The following is a 9477-nucleotide window of genomic DNA, read 5'->3' on the forward strand; positions in this document are numbered from 1 at the left end:
TTTCCTTGCTTCTATCTGTGAATATTCAGTGAATATAGAATGCCTGTTATAATTAAAGAGAAATATATTTAAACCTCTAACTCTTATTATCATTATTGAGTCTGATCCTGAAAATATTGCAACAAGCTGGTAGCAGAGGATGGTTAATTGACTCAATAAATACTTAAAGATGTCTAAGAAAGATAGGCCCAACACCAGGGCCTACAGCAAAGAAATAGAAACTGAACAAGAAATAATCAACGAATCCACAAACACGATTTCGAGAGAATCCGAAGAATACACCACTGAAGAAGAAGAACTAATAAATGAAAATAATGACCAGGAGGAAATCGAAATAGAAAATAACGAACTCAGGTCAGAGATATTAAAACTATTAAAAAGCCAGAAGAATGATGAAAGCCTCATCGCGAATCTCCAAGAAATGCTGAAAAACAGCGGAGCAGCGAGAGAGAAAAACATTGCTAAAGAGAAACCCAAAGACCAAAAAACTGTGAGTGATATGACTACAGAGAAAGTCGTTATGAAAAAGAAAAGATGTGATCCCGCGCGAAATTTTGAATGGCAGCCATCTTGGTTCCAACAAGCCTCCAAAGTGAGCGAAGCAGAGCCAATCAAAATGCTCAGTTCAAAATTTCTGGCGCGAAAAACGTTATCAGACAACGAAAGCGAAAAGGAAGATTCAAACTCTTCAGAAGAACCAGAATCAGAAAGCGAAGACGACTTAACGAAATCCCAAGTAAAGTCAGCAATGAAGACGCTTTTTGCTGCATTTGGGCCAAAATTAAAAATTTCCAAAGCGACAACGAAGAAGCTAGAGAACAAGCCGATACCTCAAGACCTGCACGCTCCCATCCTGACTTCGAGAGCGACGACGCCCGAGCCCAGAGAGCCATGTCGATTCCGCCCTACACCGCAGACCGGATCAAGTACCAACGCACACAAAAGAAAGAAAAGAGCAGTCGCCGCCATCAAAACTCCTAAAACCGAGCCAGAAACCGACTCGTCTGAAGAGGAGCGGAGCGAGCGAGCTGCAATGGAGAGAACCTTCCACGACGACGCCAAAGAAGAAATGAGCAACGCGCATGTGCGAAACTACGTAGACGGTCCGGAAAGACTTGAACTGGCCAGAGAACCGCGCAGACTCGTTGCGAGCATCCCCATGCCGTTTTGCAATTTCCTGCACTTGCGAGACCACGGACTACCTCAGGTTGTAAGTAATGGACAAAATAATGTGGGAAACTTACCCAGTGACTTCCCAAAACTTAGAGTTGATGGCATTAATTTGCAAGAATGGTATCAACAGCTCCAGGTTGTCTTTATGAAAGAAAATTTACTATTCTTTATCACTAGTCCTCCAAGAAGACCTTGGACTTTAAAAATAGATTGTTTACATCATAGAGCATTTTTCTTAATAATATCTAGCGTGTCTCCTGCAATGTATCATAGCATCAAACCAAACCTAACTGTTTCAGAAATAATTCAATGTATGTTTAATCTGTTTCACAGCGATAGTGTAGCTACCACTACAAGAATGTCTAAGGATTTCTTTTCTTCCAGAGTAAAACCAGGGGTTTCCATAAGTGAGCATTTGATATCTCTAAACAAAATAAGAGCTGAGCTGCATTTGAGGGGGGAAGTGATTTCAGATCAAACAATGAAAAGTGTTATTATCAATTCACTTGATTCATCATGGGATAGTTTTATGTCACACTTAGACACCATCAATCTAGGATATTTATCCATAGAAAGTCTATCTAACAAATTGATAGCAGAAGACAATTCAAGAAAAAATCGTTCCAGCAATCACACAGAACACAAATCTTTTAGGAAGGTAGCTTTCCAGGAAAAATACAATGAAGCTTTTAAATGCCATAATTGTGGGTCCAGGGAACACAATAGAAGAGACTGTCCCAAAATCTCAAAGGAGAGACATAGGTCAGAGTATAGGAGCAAATACAATTATAGACAGTCTTCCACAGATAGACATAAATATAGAAGCCCACCAAATTACAGAGATAGTAGAGGGGGTAGAGAAAATTCAAAAGAGAGAAAATCTGGTTCACTGAATGGACTAAATAAACAAGACAGCACTAAAACACAACAAAATGAGAACAATAATTGGCTTATTGATTCTGGGGCAACCAACCACACCACTAATAACAAAAATATATTGTCTTCATTTACAGAAGATAAATTTGTAATAAAGGTAGCTAATCAAGAAAAGGTTCAAGTATTAGGCAGAGGAAATGTGACCTTGCCTGGCCTAGGAAAAATAGAGGGGGTATTGTTAATTCCAGAAATACCTCATAACATACTAAGTGCCATAAAACTAAGCAGAGATTCTGACATCAATATAGTTTTCTCAAAGGGGAAAGCAACTTTAGAGAAGGACAAAACAAATGTAGGCACTGTGATGATTAAAGGAGGCCTACCCTATCTAATAACAAAAGAAAGATGGTTACATAACATTGATTCAAATATGGAAGATTGTATTGAGGCAGATGATGAAAATGTTAGTAACAGTGACAATGATGAATGTAAAATATCTCATGATCACGCAAATACACACAATGAGAAGAAACCAAGAATAGGTAAACCAATTCATGATGAGTGTGCTCACATCTTGCATAGGAAGTTAGGACATGCAAGTTTTCCTGTAGTACAAAAAATGACTGAACACGCAGAAGGTGTCAAAATAAAAAATTGTGAAAATTATTTGGAATGCTCAGTATGTAAATCCACTAAACTAAAAACTAGTCCCAGACCAAAAAAATCCAACAGATCAACTAACAAAATTTTTGACTTAGTACATATGGACCTAGTTGGTCCATTAACTCCATCAATCACTTATAGAAAATGTTACTTCCTAACAATAGTAGACGATTACAGTCGCTATGGTTTTGTTTACACATTAAAACACAAGGATGAAACCTTTCAGAAATTTAAGGAATTCTACAAACGCATAGAAACACAACATAATATCAGAATAAAACAAATTATGACAGATAGGGGATGTGAATTCATGTCTAAAGAATTCTCCCAATGGTTAAAGGATAGAGGAATGCTACATTTCACGTCTAGTCCATTTTCTGCGTTCCAAAACGGGATTGCAGAGAGAAAGAATTCCACACTACAAACCATGATTAGGTGCACATTAGAGGATGCTGGTTTAGGCAAACAATTTTGGTCAGAGGCCTTACATTATTCAAATTACACTCAAAATAGAACCTGGTCCAGTATTGTGAATAAAACACCATATGAGGTGATGTATAATAGGAAACCCAAATTAGCACACATGCACATATTTGGAGTCACTGCAGACGTACACATACCTAAGCAGTTGAGAAGAAAGGGAGAAAACGTATCCAGAAGATTAAGATTTATGGGATATGAAACTGGCACCAAAGGGTACAGATTCATTGATAATAATAACAAATTTATAGTCTCCAGAACAGCTGTGTTCCATGAACAGGCCAATTGGTCTAAATTACATCTTAATGAAATATTTCCAAATAAATGCAAAGATACAAAATCTTGTGAGGAAGGGACAATAGAAAATCAAAATATCAACAAAAATAAAAACAAAACCAAAACTTGGACAAATAGTCAGCACAAAATAAAGACAGACACATTAACAAAAAAGGAAGCAAGATATTTGCATGATAACCATAGCAAACCCGAAAGAGCTATTAGAAACAATAGAAATCAAGTACCAAATAAATACAGAGATTACATAATGCATATGGATGGTGAACAAATGACACCTAATACATATGAGGAAGTATTAAAACTCCCTCGTGAAGAAAAGGAAAAATGGGAACTAGCTATGAAAAAAGAGATGGAAAGTTTGCAAGGATTAAATGTGTTTACACCTGCGATTGCACCTAAAGATAAAACGATTATAGGTACCAGGTGGATTTATAAAATTAAGAATCTAGAAGGAGGCAATACTCTATACAAAGCTAGATTGGTTGCACAAGGTTATGCACAAAAATATCCGGAGGACTACACTGACACATACTCCCCCACAGTGAGAACAGAGAGTGTTAAAACAGCTCTAGTAGTGGCATCTGCACTCAATCTTGATGTATTTCAATATGACATACAGACTGCGTATTTACACGCAAAACTAGATAAGGAAATATATGTAAGAGCACCACACAGTCAATACACTAATAAGAATGAAATTTGGCTATTGAACAAGAGTCTATACGGATTAAAGCAATCTGGCAAAAGATGGTACGATTGCTTGGTAAAAGTACTTAAGACCATGGATTTCAACGCTACCACTGCTGATAACTGTTTCTTTGTAAAAAAGAGTGATGATCATATTGAATTTGTATTAATTTATGTAGATGATATTTTATATATAGGAAAACACAAGGAGAGAAGAGAAACCTTTGTAAATAAGCTAAACGAACATTTCTCGTTGAAATCTCTAGGTAAAGTAAACAAATACCTTGGTGTACAAATTAACAAAACTAGAAGGGGATTCAAACTTACTCAGAAAGATAAAATCATTGAACTTCTGAACAAATGCAATTTAAACAATGCCAAACCCTGTGACACTCCTATGCAAACTGATTTCCTTAGAAACACTGATGAATCTTCCCCTGAATTCAAGGATAATACATTTTATAGATCAGTCATAGGTTCACTTCTTTATATATCTAATTGGACCAGGCCAGATATTGCATTACCACTCAACTTATTGTCAAGATATGTTAGCAAACCAACAATGTATCATTGGGAAGCAGTCAAAAGAATTCTAAGATATCTGAAAAGTACATTAGACTTTTGCTTAGTATTAGAACCTAGTAATGATAAAGAACCAAAACTTACATGTTACGCAGATGCGGATTGGGCTGGAGATATATCATGCAGAAAGAGCACTTCTGGTTATATTTTTCTATTAAATGACTGTCCAGTTTACTGGTACACTGGTAAACAAGAACTGGTAGCCACTTCGACCACAGAAGCGGAATATGTTTGTTTGTCCAAAGCTGCAAATAACCTTGTATGGTTTAATGATTTGATTTCAGATGTTTGGAAAAAACCTGCTTTGCCTTTTGTTATGCATGAAGATAATAAAGCAGCCATTGAAATATCCAGATCCGACGCCATTGGACAAAGGTCCAGGCATATAGATATAAAATTTAAGCATGTGAGACAATTGTCTCAAGATGGATTTATCAAAGCAGTGCATTGTGATACCTCTGAACAATTAGCTGACATATTGACGAAGCCTTTACCTTCTAAACAGCACAAATATTTAACATCAAAATTATATGTCTTATATTGTCCTGAATCTGAATGTAATTGGTGTTGTATAGCGAACCGGCATTTAGAGGGGGATTTGTGAGATGTAAATGCCTTATTCCCTAATGTGTAAATAATGTATATATGGGACATCGGGGGTTAACTTATTCTTTGGTTCCTAATGTATTCATAATTCACCACTCCCATTCTTGGCTCCACCCCTTGTATATATAAGGAGCCACCTTCACCATTTTCCTTGCTTCTATCTGTGAATATTCAGTGAATATAGAATGCCTGTTATAATTAAAGAGAAATATATTTAAACCTCTAACTCTTATTATCATTATTGAGTCTGATCCTGAAAATATTGCAACAGTGTCCAACCCATCACAACCCCATGGACAATGTTCCTCCAGGCCTTCCTGTCCTCTACCATCCTCTGGAGTCCATTTAAGCTCACGCCGACTGCTTCAGTGACTCCTTCCAGCCACCTCATTCTCTGTCGTCCCATTCTCCTCCTTTTGCCCTCCATCGTTTCCAGCATTAGGCTCTTCTCCAGTGAATCCTTCCTTCTCATTAGGTGGCCAAAGTATTTGAGTTTCCTCTTCAGGATCTGGCCTTCTAAAGAGCAGTCAGGATTGATCTCCTCTAGGACTGACCGGTTGGATCGCCTTGCAGTCCAAGGGACTCGCAGGAGTCTTCTCCAGGACCAGAGTTCAAAGGCCTCAATTTGTTGGTGCTCAGCCTTCCGTATGGTCCAACTTTCACAGCCATACATTGCAACTGGGAAAACCATCACCTTGACTATACACACTTTTGTTGAAAAGGTGATGTCTCTGCTTTTTAGAATGCTGTCTAGATTTGCCATAGCTTTCCCCCCCAGGAGCAAGCGTCTTTTAATTTCTTGGCTGCAGTCCCCATCTGCGGTGATCTTGGAGCCCAGGAAAATAAAATCTGTCACTACCTCCATTTCTTCCCCATCTATTTGCCAGGAATTGAGAGAGCTGGGTGCAATTATCTTAGTTTTCTTAATGTTGAATTTCAAGCAAGCTTTTACACCTCCTCCTTCACCTGCATCAAAAGGCTCTTTAGTTCCTCTTCACTTTCTGCTTTTTTAAAAACTTTTTTTTAATTGAGCAATACCTTTTTCTAAAAGAGTCAAAAGCCCTCTGAAAACTGGATCCCAATAAGTTTGCATACTCATCTCCAAAATGACAAAATAATAATAATAATAATAATAATTCTGGACTCATATTTGGAAATGTGAATATATCATCTACTTCTATCAGCATTACATCAACCGAACCATTGAACCCCTAAATTAATCTGATCTATCAGACTGAAAGCCTTGAACTGATTCAAACATTGTTTTATTTTTCTCTGCTGACACATTTGGCTCCTTGGCTCAACTCACTGGATTGAATCCTAATTCAGATTAAATTGAATTGGTTACCTACAGTAAATGGAATCATGAATCCAAATTGAATATTGGCTGTTTTGCACAGAAATGCTCCTATTTATTTCAAACTAAACTGGAAGAATTGCTACTCCAAGTGTTGTGGCCCGCCAGTGGATCTGGCAGCTGATTTGGACAGTGAGGAGGTTGGGGAGGAACATAGGCCAGTCCTGGAGTCTAGGGAAGCCTCTGTTGAGGACTCTGCATAGGAGCCAGAGAGGAGGCCAGGGCCGGATGCCAGTTATCAGCTGCCTTTGGAGTCAGACATCAGTGAGGCAGACGAACAGCTGGAGCCTGTTCCCAGTATGCGCATGTGCAGAGTTGCCAGATGCAGAGAACAGCTAAAGAACAAGGGTCGACTTGGGAGTAAGGCCCCAGGTGGTTGATGAATGGCCCCTCCCAGAGGGAATAACTTGCCTTTCTGGTGCTTTGAAAAATAGATTGACCCCCTCTTATTTAATGAAAAGAAGGACTACGGGTGACATGATAGCAGTGTTCCAATATCTCAGGAGCTGCCCCAAAGAAGAGGGAGTCAAGCTACTCTCCAAAGCACCTGAAGGCAGGACAAGAAGCAATAAATGGAAACTGATCAAGGAGAGAACCAACCTAGAACTAAGGAGAAACACTCTGACAGTTAGTCAGGGGAATAACTTGCTTCCAGAAGTTGTGAATGCTCCAACACTGGAGGTTTTTAAGAAGAGATTGGACAGCCATTCGTCTGAAATGGTATACGGTTTCCTGCTTGAGCAGGAGGTTGGACTAAAAGACCTCCAAGGTCCTTTCCAACTCTGTTATTGTCTTGTTCTCTTATTCTTTGTAGCAGCCCCTCAAATATTGGAAGACTACTATCATGTCACCTCTAGTCCTTCTTTTCACTAGACTAAGGTAAAGGTTCCCCCACACATGTGTGCTAGTCGTTTCCAGCTCTAGGGTTCATCTCTATTTCTAAGCCGAAGAGCCAGCGCTGTCTGAAGACGTCTCCGTGGTCATGTGGCTGGCATGACTAAATGCCAAAGGTGCAGGGAGCACTGTTACCTTCCAACCAAAGGTGGTCCCTATTTTTCTACTTGCATTTTTTACGTGCTTTCGAACTGCTAGGTTGGCAGGAGCTGGGACAAGTCATGGGAGCTCACCCCATTACACAGCACTAGGGATTCGAACCACTGAACTGCTGACCTTTTGATCGACAAGCTCAGTGTCTTAGCCACTGAGCCAATAACGTCCCCTTCACTAGACTAGCCATATGGAATTCCTGCAATGATTCTTCGTACGTTTTAGGAATTGGATGTTTCTTCACATTTCAAGTACAAATCTATCAGACCATGCCCGAATTTTGCTGGAGAAATCATAACCATACCCATTCCAGGTGGATTTTGCTCTTCTTATCTCATATTTGGTGGACTTGTTACATTGCTCCACCTCTGAAAAGCGGCTCAATGTATTGATTGATAAGCCCTAAAATAGATCACTCTTTGAACACCAACGGATGCTTCGGATGTAGAGCGATTTGCATTTACATTAAAAGAGAAATGATTTACAAACAAGGGAAGTGCCACATTTTTGTTTAATGATATACATCTGTCCTACATCGTCCTATAAATATGCGATAGCTATCCCTTCTTATGAGGCATTTCATATAAAACAAGAAAGAGCTGACAGATTTAATCAGATTTGTGGAAGAAGCATCTACTAGGGAAAATAGAATCAAGTTGCTAATTATTATGTATCCAAACCCTATTTTCATTTCCTTCTCCCTCTTTCATAAGGCCGCAGTATCTCCTGAAAAATAATATGAAGCAGGGGTGTGAAACTCAAGGCCCAGGGGCCGGATCCTGCCCTTGAGGTCCTTAGATCTGGCCTGCAGTGCCCCTGCCAGTGAAAATGGAGCTCGGGAGGGCTGTGCACGGTTCCCCGGGCCCCGTTTTCAGCTGCAATGGCCTCCTGCAGCCCTCTGCCAGCAAAAATGAAGCTCGGGGGGGGGAGCACATGCACCTCCCTCCCCAGGCTCCGTTTTCACTGGCAGAGGGCTATCAAAACAAGCTAAAAACGAAACAAAAGGAGAAATGTTTCCCCTTTTGTATTTGAGCATCCAAGAAGGGAAAGGAAAGGAGAAAGGGAATGAGGAAAGAAAAAGATGGGAAGAGAGCAAGAAAGGAAAAGGAAGGAAAGAGGGGAAGGAAGGAGAAAGGAGAAGGAAGGGGAAGGGAAAAGAAGAAAAGAATTGGTCTAGCAAAGGTTTTGTATGCCCTAGTTTGCAGTACAATATTACCAGAGAAGAAACTTTGCAAGATTAGGTTAACAATTCTTAATGCCTTTTTGGCAATGCTGTTACAGTGAGCTCTGGCACTTAGATCATTTGAGATGAGAACTCCAAGGTCCTTGACAGAGTGAGGGTCATCTACGAGGTCATATCTGACCAGGTTGTATTTGATGTGACTTGTGATCTGACTTGTGATTAAAGCAAGAAAATTTTGGGGAAAAAATACATAAATGGCTAGAAAAGATGACTGGAAAGCATGTAGATTTTAAATCTGAACTTTTTAATTAGGTATAATATCAGCTAAACTTGATAAGAAATGCATGTATTTAATATTGCACATCTTGACAGCAGCGAGGATTGTATTTGTGCAATGCTGGAAAAATGAAGAAACACCATGAGGTGAAGAAATAATTAAGAAGTTACTAGGGAGTGCAGAAATGGAAAGAATATTCCATAGAATATTATCAAACGTGGAATCTATTTTATCAGTGGTTGGAAAAAA

Source organism: Pituophis catenifer, unplaced genomic scaffold, assembly GCF_029215685.1.
Source record: "Pituophis catenifer annectens isolate HBS135680 unplaced genomic scaffold, rPitCat1.0.hap2 SCAF_2, whole genome shotgun sequence".
Classification (NCBI taxonomy): domain Eukaryota; kingdom Metazoa; phylum Chordata; class Lepidosauria; order Squamata; family Colubridae; genus Pituophis; species Pituophis catenifer.